Raw genomic sequence first — 19,072 nt, 5'->3', positions numbered from 1 at the left:
ATAATAGTCCCCTTAATATTAAGTCATATTATCATAGAAGCATAATTTCCATTTCTAGAGTGAATGGTAATCTGTCACAACTAGCAATCTCATAAATACAAATCTGCTTTCAAGGATTTTAAATTCTTTTTCAGATTTTGAGTGAACCACAATGTGGTATATACGTATGTATACAAAAAAAGTCCAAAAGGAAAAGAAAGTAGCCATTTAAATAAATAAACAAAACAGCAATCTTTTCTCTCCAAATTGCTGGTGAAGGATCTGGAGCACAAGTCTCATGAGGAGCAGCTGAGGGAGCTAGGGGTGTTTAGGCTGGAGAAAGAGAAGCTGAGGGAAGACCTTATCACTCTCTACAACTACCTGACTGGAGGCTGTAGCTGAGTGGGTGTCAGTCTCTTCTCGCAAGTAGCAAGTAACGGGACAATAGAAAATGGCCTCAAGTTGCGCCAGGGGGGATTTATATTGGATATTAGTCACAGAAAGGTTTTTCAAGCATTGGAACAGGCTGCCCAGGGAAGTGGGTGAGTCACCATCCCTCTAGGTATTTAAAAGACTTGTAGATGTAACACTGAGAGACATGGCTTAGTGTTGGATTTGACAGTGTTTGATTAACAACTGGACTTAATGGTCTTATTGTCCTTTTTGACCTAAATTAGCTATTTACAATGCATTATATTTTGGATTTTTTCTTGGACAGACACGTTGCTAAAAAATGACCATGTGTCATGCAAGCAATGAAGATACTCCACAGAGGCAAAAAGCAAGTTAGTGATGAAGCACATTTATCTTTAAAGTTGCAATATGAATAAAAATTTTTGTGAGCCCTTAAATATCATACAGTAAGGGGTTGGGTTTTTAAAAAATTTATTCATAATTCAAGGAGTCTTGACAGTCTGAAATTCTCTTGTGTTCTTACATGAATTTCTACACAGGTGGACATTAGGGAGCTTGTGTTCAGTAATGCAGATGTAATTGTAAATTCCCATAAAACAAATCGGGATTGGTGGTGGAAATTGCTTATAAAAATAAATAAATAATAACAGGACCAGAAAAATTCTTAAATGGTGATCTACTTGTTTTTTACATCTTGATAATCCATGTCTGACCCTTGACCCAAGCAAGAATTGAACAGAATTCTTGAATTCTGGTGTAATTCCCAATAACAGAGACAATACTTCTCTCCTCCCAATGCAATCTATTCCTCCCTTGGGCAGGCATTATCACTAGAAAAGTTTCCCTAATGTCTGCTGTAAACAGTCCTAAGAAATTCCTAAGGAAAATTAAGCACTCTCCTTTTTGTCCTGTGTGCTGTGAACAGTGGGAATGGACAGTTTTCCTCCTCTCCCAGGCAGTTCTCAGGAACAATGACATGGCAAGTCTACCTACTTCAGCCAAAACTAGCAACTGGTTACCTCAGGAGAAACAGAGTTATTGATGAGGGAAACTTGTTACAAGGCTATAGCCTCCTGCTTTATAAGAGATTCCATGATTTCAGGATTTATGCAGTGGCTGGAAACTGTTATTTCATCATACTGATGTCATCCCTTTATTAACTGAGAAACAATAAACAAAGTGATGAAAAAATCAGTAATCACTCTTTTGATGGCATGAAAAAATTCTCAATGCACTTCCTAGATTGATGTCAAGCAATGGCAAACTTGCTAGTATCTCTTCTCAGTCTCTGCCCTAAAACATTTCAAGTTCTCTGATTTTCTAATTGTACTATTTTAGGAAGAGCTGAGGATGAGATATTCCAACTATTTCACTTTACAGCTTTTCTTTCCAGTATTGCCAATTAATCTGCTTTACCAGAGTTATAAAAGATGCCATTTGATTTGAAATTCTGTTGTTACAGCTCCCTGTGCATGGTACAAAGAGGCATGAGAAAAAATTAAGACCCACAATGACAACAAACAAAGTCATTTAAACCTCTAAAATTTTTAAATGAGCCCTGGGCAATAGCTGTTCAACAGTTCAGTTCTGTGTTTTCCAGAGAGACCACTTTGGATGATTTTTATTTTAAATTTTAGCTATAATACTTATGCAAACAATATAACCTTATAGGTTATGATCCTTTTCTGTGAAAGAATACTGAAACTGAGTCTTCAACAAATTCATGTTAAAATTCAGAGTAAAATTTCAATATTTTAAAAAGTTATCAAGAAAATACATTTGCCCAATATAATTTCAGAAGTTCACCTGTCCAACAATTTATATTTGCACTATTCATGGGAATGTTCAAACCTTTTACTATACTAAGCATGTTCAGTAGGCACATGATGTGATCTGGTGATGTTCAACTAGAGCAGAGTGATGTTGGCACGTGAAAATGAATGTTGGATAGTGTGATGACACAGTTATAAAATGAAGGCTGATACAGAAAAATTACTCACAGGTGCAAAATAAACCACATCTGAAAGTTTTGGTATGGTAGAATTCATGGTGCCAGTGAGACAGAAAAAAGCTGTGAGAAGGGGAGTTGTTCAGTGCATGAGGAACAAAGAAGCAGGGAGACAACAGTGAAGGCTGTGGAGGGATGGCTTTTGATAGGGCAGCCATGGCAGAGTACTTGATACAGGAATTGTATTGACCCATTACTTTGATGTCATGAGGAAATCTGAGGGGCTGGGAGAGGAGTTTGGAAGCTGTTATTGCAGTTCAGTAAAAGGATGGTACTGGTTTCACATTTCTTGAGTCAGTGGCCAGTGTGGGGTGAGCATCAGGAAAGCCAAAAACAAGAGGAGAGATGAGATCAGACTAAAATCGTATAAAACCAGCTGTGCTCTGTGCCCTAAAAGGAAAGAGTGACTTTAAAAAAATGTTTGCTGGAAGTATAAGTAGAAGATATGCACACATTTTTTACATGTTAGTTGGACTCTAGAAACCAATGTAAAACACCTGCAGGATGGCTAGACCAGTATAATTAGCTACTCTTCATATTTTCCGCATAATAACAACTTCAACTTTATTGCAACAGAAAGCCGTATAAAAGTAACAGAGCAGGAAATTATCTCCACAGTGGAAAAGATTTCACTGTTGTGACAACTGATGCACATTACAAACTGTCTGATGATATAACTGTGGCATCAGAGCAGAAAATATTCTATTCTGTATCACCCCTAAATTCCCCATTATAGCTGTTGTAATAGCTCAGTCATATTAATTTTGGAGATCACAGACAAAGCTGAATGTTATCTCAGTTATTGCTTCTCACTTAATGGTTATTTCATGATGTGGGTTGGACACACTAAGGACAAGTATGGTCTTTGAGCTAAGAAAATACTTCATCCAAGGAGCTTAAAAGTCAGACATATGTGCAGGCACTTAGTGAAATATCACCATTTTGAGAGATAACTTTATGAACTCAGCTCCTCCGCATAACATCAACTGCTTTAGCTCACGTTTGTGTATCACTGTACACCCCTAGAAGGCATTTCCCTTTTTTATTCTGAGGTTAAGAGATGCTACAGAAGGTCTCAATTTCTAAGAGAAGCTATGCTGCTCTATTCTCCTTCATCATTACTGGGGCTTTTCTACAGCCAAATTAGGTGTCCTGTGCTACCCATGTTCATACTTCATTATTTCAATGCCAATTAAGACCTAAAGGGTTCTTTATACTTTAAGGAACAGAGAAAAGTTTATAGAGATCTACAAAAGCACGAAAGGAAGTAAATGTTAATCACTGATAGCAAACCATGGGTTTGAACACACAATCTCATTTATCATTAGAAAAAGGTTCTTCACCCAGAGGGTGGATGGGCACTGGAGCAGTCTCCCCAGGGCAGTGGTCACAACACCAAGCCTGACAGAGTTCAAGAAGCATTTGGATGATACTCTCAAGCACATGGTGTGACTCATGGGGATAGTCCTGTGCAGGCAGAAAGGTGGGACTCAATGATCCTTGTGGGTCCCTTCCAACTCAGCATATTCTGTGATTCTGTGATCATGTGCAGCACATCTCCTAGAAAAGATCTGCATTGGCCTGATATTGAGTGAGGGCTGGTGCTGGAGCCATACACCGGATTCCTTTCTTTCCTTCCTTCTTTTCTATCCTCTATATATCTATTTCAGATTTATGCCCTTTGAAAGAGGACTATGGAAGGGACTGGCACTGTGAACCTTTATGTGCTGCTCCACCAAGTTTATGTCAGACTTTTCTTTACATTAGCCCACAGCAATCCATGTCTTTGTTCTGGGAAGCCACAGGACTCACATAATCAGGGATAAGGTAGTATTATCACCAAGCTGATCTAAACCTTTCTCAGGCTGCCCTCTTCACCTCTGCTATACACGTCGTGTTGTAGCTCAGGGAACTGTTCGCCATATTTCTGGTTCATGGGTCACTATTGCTCTTTGCCCAGGTGATATCTGAGTGAAACAAGATTGATCGCTGCATTGTTTGAACTGTTCTTTGACTGTCCATCTGCTGAATGCTTCTTGGTATTAATTTCAAAAACTGAAGAGCTCTGAGCCAGAAAAGCACTTTGAAGAGCCTCCTCTGGGATATTTATTCAAGCATTACAGCAGAAAATCTGATTTGTAAGACAGCTTCCAAGATGTAGGTTTCCCTTTATGAAACTAGGATCTAGATAAAAGGTGACAATATATGCATGAAAGTTATCTAATTTTCCTTTCACTTCAAAAGGGGTTTCAAAGGATCCATCTTTGCAAACCCCATTTTCATCTCCATGTCCTTAATCCAAAGAAATATAGTATATTAATGTTAGAGTGAACTGAAATAAAATAGGAAAATGTGGCAAATACTCTGAAGCTTCTTCAGGGATTTTTTACTCTGCTTTTTTTATCCACCTCTGCATTATTAAATGAAAGAAAACATTGTCATTACCTTTCTTCTGCAATGTAATTGAGGTGAAGCATTGTCTTCTCGATTCTGCTCTTCCTTCCTGCTTGAAGGATGGATTGCTAATTGGACTTTTCCTTAAATGGTCTAACGGAGATTTTGAAAGCTTTCCTATATTTTGATTCTACGTATATTATTTGAAGCCCCGGTTTTGATGAACATGTGGCTTCTGTTAGATCACCAGTTTATTATAGTCATGCCAAGGCTCCTCATATCAAGTTCATGGAGAGTTTGGCTCGTGATAGACAAGTCAGGAACATCAGGTATGATAGTGAAATGTAAAACCAGAACTGCAACTTGCATGGCAGAGGCAGTAATCCTTCACGCTGCTCAGCCTGAAACAACTGATGGGTAAGAATCCACTGGAGAGAGTCCAGAGGATAGCAATGGGAAACAAAAAAAAATGTGGAAAAAATTTCCCCTTGAATAAATCTGTAAAGCACTGGGGTTGTTTAGATGTGAGAAAACCGGGGAAGTGGCACTGCAGTAGTGTTGCAGCACAAGCATTGTCTAAGCCCCTTCTGGATAAGGTGTGAAAAAAGTTATATATTTAAATAACTTCCAGATGGTAAAGATAGTGAGGCTTTAAATGCCTTGCCTTGCAAGACTGGGAAATGGTCATGACAAATCTCACCTTTCAACAGGAAATGAATGGGATTATGAAATAATCCTCAAAAATGGTACTTCCATTGGCTACTTCTTTGCCCAGTTTGTGATTCTTGACATATTTACTGTTTTCACCAATCACAAAATCATAGAATGGCTAAAGTTAAAAAAGACTTTTAAGTTTAGCAAGTTCAGCTCTCAACCCAGCACCACCACCATCTTCACCATTATATCATGTCCTCAAGTGCCATATCCACATGTTTTTTGAACACTTCCAGTGATGGTGACTCCACGACTTCCCTGGACAGCCTGTCCCCTGATCCCCTCCATGAAAAAAAATTTCCTAATATTATCTAATCTAAACCACCCCTCACACAACTTGAGGCCATTTTCTCTCGTTCTGAATATTCAATTAATATTTTCTCTTGCAAATGTAGATACACAGCTTTTACACATTCATCTGCTAAATATGCTTTTTTTTTTTTTAAAAAAAAAAAGGATAGCTGCTGGGTATCCCAGCTTAGCTTTGACACAGCCTTGCAACTCAGCCCAGGGTACAGCAAAGAGCAGTTCTGTAGAAGCAAACACCACAGGTCACTGCTCCCCTCAGTGGTGTTACTGAAGTCATTTCTTACAAGATGAAGAGTACTGTCAGCAGGGCCTAAGTAACAAAGAGGAGAGGATTTCTGCTCCTCACCTGGAGGTGTGATTATTGAGTGCTTCTGAGCAGATACCAATAAGTCAGGCCCTGAAGCTGCAGCATATGCTATTCAACCATTAACCAGTTTTCTTCCCATCTGTCCAATGTTGCCTGCAGACCTCAGAAACTTTCCACCCAAAAGCCTGCTGTCTAATTTACTGAATTTATCTGAAGGATGAGCAACTGAGGATGAGCAACCTGTCAGATTAAGGCAGCCTGGGTGGGAGACTGGCTGTCCTTGGAGAGGCTATGAATGATGATGGAGCTAAACTTGGAGAGATAAATTCTTCTGATGTGAAAAATAATCATATGTGAGGCATGTATTGTTGGCTCCTAACTGAGAATGACAACAAAGTGCAGTAGGAGTGTTGTAATAGAGATGCACTGAGCCGGGTGTTGAAAACTCAAGCATGTCACCTGGATCAGAGTCAGTGCTCCAAAGGCAAACCACCAATTGCCACTGCTTACTCTCTTGTTACCAGCTCTAGCTTTTTTTTTTGTCTCACTGTCAGCATCACTAAGGTTGTGACACAGGCAGTCAGAAAGCAGGAGGTAGAGGCCAGCTGCCTTTAGCCCTAAAGTGGGACACAGTCATTTAGGACTGTCTGTTGTTTCCACAATGAGTTGCAGTCCTCCTCTTGCCTTACTTAGCATTTACAGGGTAAGCCTCATTTGCCCTGATGCTCATGCAACAGTAAATGGATCTTCATGGCACAGTTTTCCACCTTCATCAGAAACCTCAGAGATGTTTAGCAAGTGGTATTTTTTCCAAATGCGTAAAACAAAGTATTTGTCCCATTACTTTGTATTCCTTCAACACCTTAACCCGACTGGAACACAGCTAAGCATCACACTCTGTACCCTGAAACACCACACAACAAGGCATCATCACCTTGTGCTAATACCCCCAAACAGTACTGCCATGCCCTGCTGGCTTGTTGGAAGTGTGTGCTTGTGACAGTTTCTAGAAACCCCTTCACTGAGTCATGACCCAACAATTCACTACTGTCTTTGCTGACTCCTATCACAGTATCATGCTGTCTGGGTGCTTGCTCCACACATCGCAATCCCACACATCTCTAGGCAAGCACATAGCTCTGAGGGATAATATGCAGCCAGTGTGTTACGCCTTAAAATATTTCTTTTTTTTTTTTTTCTGAGGCTTAGGGAGTTTAAACACCTTCTGTTTTGCTTTTACAGCCTCCAGTTTATCCAGTTTGGCTCATGCACCTACATCTGTCTGCTCGGAATGAATTCTGAAGGTTACTTGTGCTTCAGTGTAAGGGAGTTCAGTATGTTCTGCACAGCAATTCATGCCCTTAAAGATTCCTGTTCTACAAGTCCAGTTCTCTCTCAGCATCTCAATCTCTTTCTTTGCTTTTGGTTACTGTAAAGCACCAATTGCACAGTCTGATCCTGTTCAGGTTAGGTACTAGTGTCAGTTCTCAGACAGTCTGTGAACTTAATAAGCTCTCTCAATTAATGATACAGCTGCCTTCTAAACAATGCTGTTGTTTTTCTAGGCTTTCTGAGGCAAACATGCTGTCCTTGTGACCTATGGATAGTTTCTTTAGAAAACAAAGCAATTTCTCAAATTTTCCTTTATAATGCTTTACACTCTTCTGCTGTTCAAGTAAAAAGGATTTGGTCATTTTACTCTGCCTCCTTTCTGAGAAGAAATTAAAGTATGAAAATATGAATTATCTAATAAAGGGTGAGTTTATTTTCTTGACTAGGATAATAGGAGGGTTTCTTTCCAGATATCAAATTTTGTTGAAATTGTAGGAATTGATATTTTATTTTTTTATTGTATTGAGCAAATATTCACCATCATTTCTAAAAATATAGAGAGGGACAGTTATATCCACACACAGAGTTTTCATTTTCTTCAGAAACAAGGCTAAGTACACACAGTTCCTATCCCATGAGCAGAGCTGACAAAAGAGGACATGAGTAGGAAATTAAGTAATAGGAAGGAGACCATAGCCAAACTAGAAAAATGTTTGAGGAATTTTTTTCTATATTTTTTTCTATTTTTGTATTTCCCTAGATCAGTTGAGGGGGTTTTTTTACCCTTATTAAAGCCATGTAATAAATAAAAGGTGATGCCACCTTTTTTGTGTGATGAGACATCCCAGTGCACATACCCAGTAACTAGCAGACTTTAACAGGAGATAGACTGCCACAGAGGATTCAGTCATTTTTTGATAACTAGTTTCTTCCCCAAAATTAGAGCCTTAAAAGAAAGACCTTGGCACTTTTGACCTGCATTGACACAAACTCTCACCAGGGAGACAAAACAAGTTACAGCATCCATCAGGAGAGCAGGAACTACTTCCCACTAGGGAAAGATCAAGTGTCTCACATTCACCTTGCCTTTCTTTTCTTGCTGGTTTCTCAGAGAACCATCCCCGCCTTAACATTTCCCATGTGTCTCATCTCCACTCCCCGTGGGTACCCACAGCTTGAGCCCCCTTTCTTGGCAAGCCCTGCCACACCCCAGTCAGCACAACCTCTCAGCACAGCATTAGCACATGCCACAGCAAGCAGCTTCCTACATGCTAGCTGCCTTCACTCCCCTCCACTTCTCTCCTCCTTTCTTTTCATTCTTCACAAAAAATACCTTTGGGCCCCTCAACCCCCCTAACAATCATCTGAAAAAGTGAGAAGTGACAGATTTTATAGTGAAAACTGGCAAAATGTAATTAAGCAGCTGCCAGTGATGTCTGTTTTCTGTACTCCCAGCCTCATTACACATCTTTGCTCTCCCTCTGCTGCTGCCCTATAATCTGCCATGATATATTAGGCTGAAAATTGTAGTCAATGTTCCTCAGCAAGACTGAGCCTGTTGGCTTCACACTTAAATATTGCTGAAGTCACTCAAACTGTCCCCGTGAACACAAAGTGTGTGACTCTCTTAGTGGTCCCACATGCAGGCAGAGGTTGAGCTTCCTGCCCTATTACACAGCACTACACCTGTGTAAGTAAGATTGTATGATAGTTTGCCTTTTTTTTTTTTTTGACATCACAGACTTCAGCTCCTTTCTTCATGTGCTACCTGGTAATCTTCTGTCTCTAAGGCCATTATTAATTTGCAATTTTTATATTATATTGTGTGAGTTCTTCTAATTTGGTTCATCTTGTTTAGCTGTCTTCTCTCTGCTTCTACTAGTAACTTGTTATTTTTAACATTGGAGCTGTCTTTTATAAAGCCAAACTGCTCACTTAACATAGTCTCTAGTCACCTTTTTCCACTTTATTATGATGGTTCAACAGAATTAATCAATAATTACATTGAATATCAATTATGTCCATGTGTTGTTCTAACTGTGGTAGAATATACCAGATATTGTACTGGGTATTTACCCAAGCATTCCTCTGTAAAATTACAACATTGCAGTGTATAATGCACTACTCTATACCACTTCCTCATACTATAAAGCAGAGATAATAAATTGAAGAAAACTCTAAGAAGGTTATCACCCTTCTCTCTTGCAATAGGACATTCTAACACTTTTTGAGTTCTTAATTAATTTTTCAGCAAAACATTAAAAGATACAAGCATTAAATAGCATTTATGTGCTTTTCTTTCATTAGTTAACTATAAAAAACCCACAAAACCCCCAGTTTACATAGAACTGTAGATATGAAACTTCAGACATCTATGATTATCCCCAGTTATTTTCAATTTCAGTTGAGGTAAACAAGTGATAAACTGAAAAATAAAATTAAAAAAACCAACCAACCAAAAAAAAACCAAACAAAAAAAACCACAAAACAAAACAAAAAACCTCCTCCATATTCTAATCTTCCTTTTGAGAAAGCGGATGAATCTGCTCAGGGTTTAGGGTTGGCATACTCAGGTTGGGAAGACAAAGATTTAGATTTGGGGCTTACCTGTTGCAGATATTCTTCTCAAGGCTTGCTGAGTCAAAAAATTGGCAAAATGCATCTAACCTCAGATTATCTTTGTCCTTTCGACCCTGAATACAGCGGAAATTGACAGGAGACAAAACTCATTAGTTCACATACATTTACTTTCTCAGCAGCTGTAGACAGCTGAGTGCATGAATTTACACATATTCCTCCCAGAGCTCTGATTTACTCCAATCCCATTTTACCCAGTTACTTCTCTCTTCCTCCTCAGATAGTTCTGTCTTCTCCACTCCATGACTGGCTTCTCTAAGGCACTGCCTTGTTGAGATGGGGTTAATGCACTGAATTCTGGTTTTGAAAGTCTGTCCTTTTTCAACCCATTTTGGCAGTCAATATTACTGACACTCCTTTAGGTTCCAACTACCATAGTTACTGCTCATTTCATTGCTCCCAAAAGATGATTCTTAGGGGAAAGATGTCAGACGACCAGAAGATGAGAAGAGAACTGGCAGTGCCAACCCATCCTTATCCACATCTTACATCTCCTCCCTCTCCTCCTAAGATTTTAGTTGACTTTCATATGACCTGCATGTGTTCCTTGGAGCCCAGTGCCTCAAATCACCACAAACACTGAACATCAGAGACACTCTGACACTTTTGTGCAGAAACCACAAACATACTTTGGTGTTGTAGAATCAAAGAATCATTAAGGTTGGAAAAGACCTCCAAAATTATCAAGTCCAGTCTTTGACCAAACCCCTAGAATCTTCTGAAACAGCTTTCTGTCAAATCTCAAAGCACCCCAAGGCACAGCAGCAACTGTCTGGTTGCCTGCTTGTGTTAAAGTGTTCTATGACTGCACAAAGGCAAATCCAGCAACAGACTATCCAAACCGAAGAGAGGTTTAGGGGGTGTTGCCTTGGTTTATGGTTCCTGCTAGGTGGCCACCTGCATGTTTAGTCAGTACCACAGAGGCAGGCTGGCATCATGCTGCCTCCAGTAAAACAGTCCTTAACATCCCACTCAGTTGATTATTCTGACACTGAGTAAAAGGAAGGCATTGCCCAGGGTTAGAGTCACAGGCAAGCACTTGAATTAAGAAGGAGGACTTAGCAGAATGGCATGTGATCCACTATCCTTATTCCTCAGCATCACTGCATTTTAACGGAGCTCCAGAGCTGAAGGAAATCTGAGGATGGACACACTCCCTATGAAGTATAGGAGGGACAAGGTGGAAGCATGTCTGTATGTACTACACAAGCAAGGCAGTGCCCTGCACTTTATAGCCTGGACTATATATATATTTGAGGTAAGAACACACAAGTGAACAAGCGATCAAAGAACACCTATTGCTGATAACGGCCCCTCTGTTCTGGGAAATCATGAGTTATATCTTTAGAATATAAGTCCAAAAGAAAAAATTCTTTACATTGCATCTTTATAAATCCAGAGATTAAGCATGTAAGAGCTAACTTTTAGAACTGATTCCACTATAAGGCTGTAAAATTACAATCCCAGCCAATTCTGTCCTCTGTATTGTGCTTCGAAGAATAAAAGCTGGCTAATGACTTCCCATATCTCTTTAGACAGCAAGAGATTCTCTGAAGAAGGGTGCTGGAAATTATAAAATCAAGCAGCTGCATCCTCAATACCAACAGCTGCAAAAGCGCCTTGCTGAGCCTTTGGTTGTACGTGCCACCCACTTTATGCAGAATTGCTTGGGAAGGAGATTTGTTAGACAGACAGGCTACAGACAGAAAGAGAAACATTTGCCTTCCTGGTGCTGTTTTTAAATCCCTTCTCCCCCATCCTTTCATGGCTCCATTTGATTTTTCATATTAAACAACAGCAGAAATTCATATTATAATACCAGTGACACAAAACCTATAGAGAGAGTTTCTTGAATTGTCCCTTGTCTGGGCAATCTCCTCCTCTCTTTAAATGAATTATATAGGATTTTCATATTTTGAAACTCATATGCATACAGTCTGTACAGTGATGGCTGCAGACAAGGATTTATCAAGGCCAGCAGACACAATTTACTCATGACTGCTGGGTGCCACCTGCAAAGGACAGGGTCACTTGTGCAAAGTCCATTTGGAGCTCAGTTTTCCCAAAAGCAGCAGTTCAGGTCTCAGTGAACAATCCAGAAAGGGAACATGAGAATCAGCACTTCTTTCAGGCACCACTGCCTTATTGTCTGTCAAAAAGATCCCTGACTAATAGCAGCCACTGGAGAACTTTCAGGGACCTGCTACGTACATAGAATTACATATTTCTGATATTTGCAATGATCTGGGCATGTGAGCCCTTGATAATATTTCCCAATAGATTTTAAGGAATGTCAGATCCGTGACGGGTGAATTATTTTAAATTGTCTTTAACTGAAGGTAGGTTATGAAACAAGCAACATCCAAATTCAAAACAAGATAATGCAAAACGAAAATGAAGATAAAGACACAGGCATACAGAATTAAAAGGAAAAAAGTTGCTGATGAATTAGATCATGTTTAAGGGAATCTCTTGCCTTGGATGGTTCAGCTGACAAGCTGATGGACTTCTCACCATCTTCTCAACTGAGGATTTCTCACATGACTCATATTGTCATTACAGAAGGAATTCAGCATCTGCAAAACACAGTGGTTAAACTGGTGATCAACACCATCAATAGATCTTCTCTGTAGATCAATACTTACCTTTTATAAAGACCTGCTAAGTGGCTAGCAGGCTTCCATAGAATCATAGAGTGGTTTGGGTTGGAAGAGGACCTGGAAGATCATCTAGTTCCAACCCCCCTGCTGTTGACCGGGACACCTTCTACTAGACCAGGTTGCTCAGAGCCCCATCCAACTTGACCTTGAACACTTCCAGGGATGGGACATCCACAATTTCCCTGGGCAACCTGTTCCAGTGCCTCACCACCCTCACAGTAAAGAATTTTCTCCCAATATCTAATCTAAACCTACTCTCTTTCAATTTAAACCCATTCCCCCTTTTTCCTGTACCTACTTGCCCTTGTAAACAGTCTTGCCCCATCTTTCCAGTAAGTTCTCTTAGGTACTAGAAAGCCACAATTAGGTCACCCCAAAGCCTTCTGTCCAGCACCAAAGGAGACACTCTGCTACACAAATTTGGTATGATAATGTCTTAATCAAAATCAGGAATTTTCCCAATTCTTCCAAATACTTCTTGTCTCTTTTTCCACATTATATCAACTATAAATATCATACTCTTTAGGTGCCTTGTTAGTGGTCATTTTCATTAGTGCCTTATTTGCCATATTTTTCACTTTGATAAATAGTTACAGTGTTTGAAAAACAATCTCAGCATGCAAATAAGAAGTCTTACCACTGTTTCTGTCAAGAAAGTGTCCAATTACCTGGTTAGAATACAAATTAAAGAACACCATGCCGGCTAGATTTTAGTCTTCTGCCAGCCAAATGAAAGAAAATGTTCTAGATTTATAGAAGTACAAATCTAATCAAAACCAGGCCCTACCTTCTATTCATACTCCATTTATTCTCCACAGTTGCACCACAGAGCTGTGTTAAGCTCTGCCTACCATCATTTCAAGACTGTAAATTAACAAGCAGCAAGCAATTTCTGCTGCTAAGTTTATCTGCAATGTTAGTTTCAAAGTTTTATTGTAACTTAAGAAGAAAAACTACTGTGCTAAGGAGAATGGCAGGGAAGAAACATTCATAGATAGAGACACATCAGGCTGAATTATAGCAGTTACCTACAGTTATATCTTCTGGGCAGTAAGAAGCAATAATGCAAGTGTACCAATTTTAATGGTCTCCTCATCAAGTGCTGTTCTTCACAATCTCCCTTTCTGTGTATTAAGTCTTGTAATTTTCACATTTTTTAAGATATAGAAATCATATAACATTCAACTATAATGAAAGCAATAATGGAAATAATGGCATTACTTGAAAATGTCCAGATCATTTTGTGGAAGCTCGGGTAAAATGCAATGATTCAGGAAAGAATTTGATCTGGAGTAAGATATTTGCTATAATTCAAGGTTCAGTGAATAAACAGATGGTATTTCTACCACAGTCATTGGCTGAGGTGGAACAACACAGAGTCTGTTCAGGAGATTGGGCTTGCCCAGATGTTGCCATCCACTTTTCAGGATCCATTGTCCTCCATTTATGAATAAAAAGAGGGATTTCATAGTGCTGCTGTAATATTTTCCCAGAAGACTTCATCAGCAGGTGAACTGAAAAAGTACATGTAATCGAAGGGTGATTTTAAAAATTGCTACACATCATCAGATGTTTTGACAAGGCCCCATTATAATGGAGTATGCTCCCCCCAGCCCCAGCTCCAGCCCCTTACTCACCAGGCTGGCAGAGTTTCTTCCTGAATCTGGAGACAAAGCACTAAATCTCTGTACCAAAGCTATAAAAATGAAAACATAAAATATACCCGAAAAAGGTACATTGGACTTGTCTATTCCAGAAAACATATTAACGATCCCCAATTCTTCATTCTCTGGTCAGAGGCACGTGCACTTTCTGCTTTGGTCTGGTTCATTAAGGCCACATGTATATTCTTTTTGTCCTCCTTTTGACTCCTAAATTCTGTGAAATTTAGTCTTTATAAAATTCTGTACAATTAGAGTAAAAAAATACAAAGGATGACATATGAATTCTGTTTTTAAAGAAAGTAACACCCTGAAATGTCAGCCATTTTTCTCTGCACAGTTGCTATGAGAATATCAAAACATCCCCAAGTCCATCCTCCTGGCCAAGGCACCACATTTAATGAAGTGCACCATTTGTTTGCTAAAACTCAGCAGTGCTAAGCTCATTTTATACTTTTAATAAGGCCCTGGCCAGTGGTTGAATGATACAGTAAAAGGTGATGGAAACTTGGGCAGAAGAGAGGAGCAAATAAAGGGAAGTTGTCTCTTCTGCTATCATTTTGCCTCAGTACAGAGCACAACTCATGAATATGATTCTCTCTAAATTCCAGCTGTCACAAAACTGTCAGTGTCTTCGTGCTGAATATGAATTTCTTGCTAAACCACTCACACATCTCAACTCTATGTACTGTTCATGTCGCTAAATGGCTGCTTAAAATGATTTCTTTAGTACTTGTGAATTGAGCTACATGTGGAGCAGTATTCCCACAGAGAAGATCTGAAATTTGTTACCTTAGCAACAAAAGTGTGTTAATTTAATATGTATGTGTGTTTACTTTTACTTATTTCTTCAGATGTTTTACAGGAATGAAAATATACTGAGAGACGTTCCCAGTTCCTAAATCTAGGATTTTAGATTACACGAGTAAAAGTCAGGTTAGTTAATAATACCATAAGCAGGTCACATTGCTCTTCACTTCCAACTCACCCAAGCAGAATCTTCTCAAACTGAAATGATCACATGTTACTGTAATTCCCAACCAGCCCAAATGGGATTTGGCCTTCGTTGAGATTTCCAGACTATTTCTTTTTCAGGTAAAGGTAGTTCTGTGCTGGACCAATTTGCCACAATCTGTACTGATCAGTTGTCCACAAAATACACTAAAATGCCACTTCCAACTGTGCTGTATTCCAGAACCTATAAAATGAATTTAATTAAAAAGGTATGTAAATTACGACTTTTATTTTGGACTTAGATTAAGAGTAAATGAAACATCTTAAGGGCCTAATATTTTCCACAGCACCCATGGGTATCTGGGAGTTATTCAACACAACAACATAGCTCAGATTGCCTAAGGGCTCTTTCTAGAAGAGAAATCCTCCTATATATCAATAGTTTAAGACATATCTTAAATCAGAACTCACCCTGAATTTTAAGATAAGGAATGATACAACATATTTTAGCAGAAATTTATATGTTTCAATCAAATCAACATGTTATAAAGAATATTGATCTTTTCTTTGCAACCCTGGTGAAAACAAACTATTCCTTCTGTATTCTATGTTTTTCATATAGAATTGTATATATTATTTTTTAATGTAAAAATGTACCAGGACAGCCTCAAGTTGTTGTAGATACCTCAACGAGCATCTGTTATGACTCAGAGAGATGCAAAACTGAAAGCAGCAGAAGTATGTTGTAACCCTCAGCCCCACCCAAGTCAAATATATCTGAGCCTCAAGGCCCATTTGTGCAAATCAGAACTGCGTGGCCTTTGCTCAGCTCTGCTGGAAAAATGTCACTTGACTGTGGGAGAGGACATACACTGAGCCACGTGGAAAAACAAAATCAAAAAAAACCAGGAAAGAAGGTAGATTGTTGAGATAATAATAGTAACTCAAGTGAGAAATGAACATGTGAAATGGCATAAAACTCTGAGAAAACATTGACATTTCAGAAAGTGACATTCACCGGATGAGAACATTGAACTGGTGATGGAGGCACACCCATCATGGCCCTGCCCACACAGCCCCCTGGAGTGCCCATACAGGGGTGAGCATTTCAATGCTCAGCTCAGCAATATGCAGCCCCAGCTCTTCCTGTGAGTACCACCAGTAAGTATTTACTGGGTGAAGATGCCCAAACAAAAGCAATCCAGCAGTGGGAAAGTCAAGCTGCAGGACTCTCTGATAAATCCTGCATGCCAACTGTGCGGAGAGTAGAAGACCCCCAACATTACTGAAGTCTTCCTATTCTGCTTGTTACACCTTTGTTGCCTCCATCCAAGAGCATTTTATGCAAGTATATGGTAATATTATGAACTTTCAGAGAAAAAAGTATTCTCAGACAAAGCACCACTCCACAAATTTTAGAAACGGGACAAATAGGACCATGAGATTTGCTATGCTTGCTTTGCTGTAACTGGCATTTGGAGCCTTGGCCTCACCTGAGCCCACAGAGCTATTTTCCCTGAGTTATCAGTGTGATTCCACCTAGCACATGTTCATACGGTAAGTAGCAACAACTCCACTGGAAATTAGTATTACACACCACTGATATTGGGTATTACACACCACTGATATTTTTTTTTTACTTCCAAGAGTTGTTTCGTTATCTTCAGGGAAATATTGTTTTATTGGTTTCAGGCAGCAATGAAAAGAAAGGAATGCAGTACTTTGATGTGTGCGCAGGAACAAGATAAAACCAGAACACAGGTAAAAGGCAACAACGCTCCAGTGAGTGTCTTCAAGCCATTTAATTAAATTTTGCACTGTCTTGCAGCCATATAATCCCAGGGGTGACCTGAAGCATCTGAAACAATGGAGCAGAATTTGGCACTCTGTTCATTTTTTTCCACTTTGAACAGAGGACCAAAACCTTCTCTGCAAGGGAAGCAAGAGGGATGTAGACTTTTGGCTTGAGCTAACTGGCAGAGAAAGAAGTGAGGACTCTCTATCAGTCTGTTATCATCAGCTGAAAACAACAAGGCTGCATCATGCTTCCTAAATCACTTAAACAGGGCAGACAGGGAAAAAGGAAGTATCACTGCTTAGCATCAGCAGTTCAGTCCATGACAGGTGTGTTGTGCCACTCAGCAGGACCATGATCCTTTCCACCCCACCGCAGGCAAGGAGACAAGCACACAGCAACAAGCAAATGCATAGGCTGTAGTCAAGCTTTCATGAGGCTGAATACTAAAGCAAAGTCTCAAAAGTTGGTTCTTGTCTCTTTTTCAAAGATGTCAGATGGTGATTAGATTTTTGTCTGTTGGTTTGTTGAGGCCTGTTGGGGGTGGGGAGAAAGTTTGCTTGTGTTACTAATAATTAGGAGATGTAAAGAAAAAAAAATAAGTAAAATCCTGCTTTCTAAAACAGTTGGATACACAGCATGGATGTACACAGCTAAAGCTTCTTGTTCCATGTTGCATGAGGGAAGGCCCTGGTATCAGGAGCAGAGCAGACTAACAGCTATTGCTTAATTCTAAAATCTTAAGTACGGGTTCCCTCCTTTTCCTGGGCCAAATACACAGTTCCCCCCTGTGCATCTATTGATCTCATAAACTGTCCCAGAAATCCATATTGTGACTTTGATTAAGGGTGACAAAGTCATCCAAATGCAGAGCAAAGTTGCAGCTCTCTTTCAACTCCAAACATGAACAGTAGCATCAGCAAGTTCTTAATGCCCCATTGACTTCACTTCTCCATGATGGCAATACAGATGGCACAGTAAAAAACTAGCAGCAAGAAGAGCTACATAAAATGCAGAGTTTCAAGATCATCCTGCAGAGTTCCATCCTGTTAAAACACATCTGTTCAGCTACAGAGACAAGCTGTGCTACTTGCAGATTGATCTAAAATAACAGTCTGAAGAAGGGATGTTACAGTCTACACTAGCACAAGTGGAGGGTTGAAACAAACAAAACAAAACTAGAAGCAAGTTTTTGATTTTGGACTAACTTTGACTCAAATTAGAAAGAGTAAAGCACAAAAAGCAGCCTAAACTGCCCAGTGGAGTGCATCCGAAACCAAGTCCAGCCATAAAGCACTAGTCTAGTCAGGGATTACATAGGGAACTATCAAGCTAATTTTAATACTTATCTGTATTCTGCAACACTTACTCTATAACTATTAAAAGAGTTGCTTAGCCTCACAAACATTTATTAATGAACCATGTCCTGCCATTTATTTATATGCTAAATTTCTTTAAAAAGTTCACAGATATTTAACCTGGAACTGTGGCATGTTTAGGGCTCTGAAAGTTATATTAGGGAAGGAACATAATGATGAATATCTCTCCTCCCAGAAAGAAGAATATAAGACTACAGATAGGACTAGCTAACAGCAGCTCCTACGTTCTGCTGCTACTGACGGCTGCAAATAAATATTGCAGATTTTTGCCTTCTGTATATGGGGAAAAGCATGTCTGCATCTCTGTTCAGCAGGGCCCTTTGCAGTGCTGCCATGTAACTCTTGTGCTGCCTGAAGAACTGGGCAGATCTGTGGTACTTCGCAGGAATATTCAACCAGGAACAGCCCAGAGTTCAAATGTTGTAAAAGGCCAAAGGAGAGGGAAGGCTCTCTCTCAAAGGAGAGTAATTTCACTGAGGCAAATCCCTGATGTTTTGTTGGGATTTGTCTTAATTTTTCAGAGCAAAGA

The sequence above is a fragment of the Pipra filicauda genome, unplaced genomic scaffold, assembly GCF_003945595.2.
Source record: "Pipra filicauda isolate LSUMZ 115617 unplaced genomic scaffold, ASM394559v2 scaffold459_size522612_pilon, whole genome shotgun sequence".
Classification (NCBI taxonomy): domain Eukaryota; kingdom Metazoa; phylum Chordata; class Aves; order Passeriformes; family Pipridae; genus Pipra; species Pipra filicauda.
The sequence above is the reverse complement of the archived record's forward strand: the minus strand, read 5'-3'. Positions refer to the sequence as shown.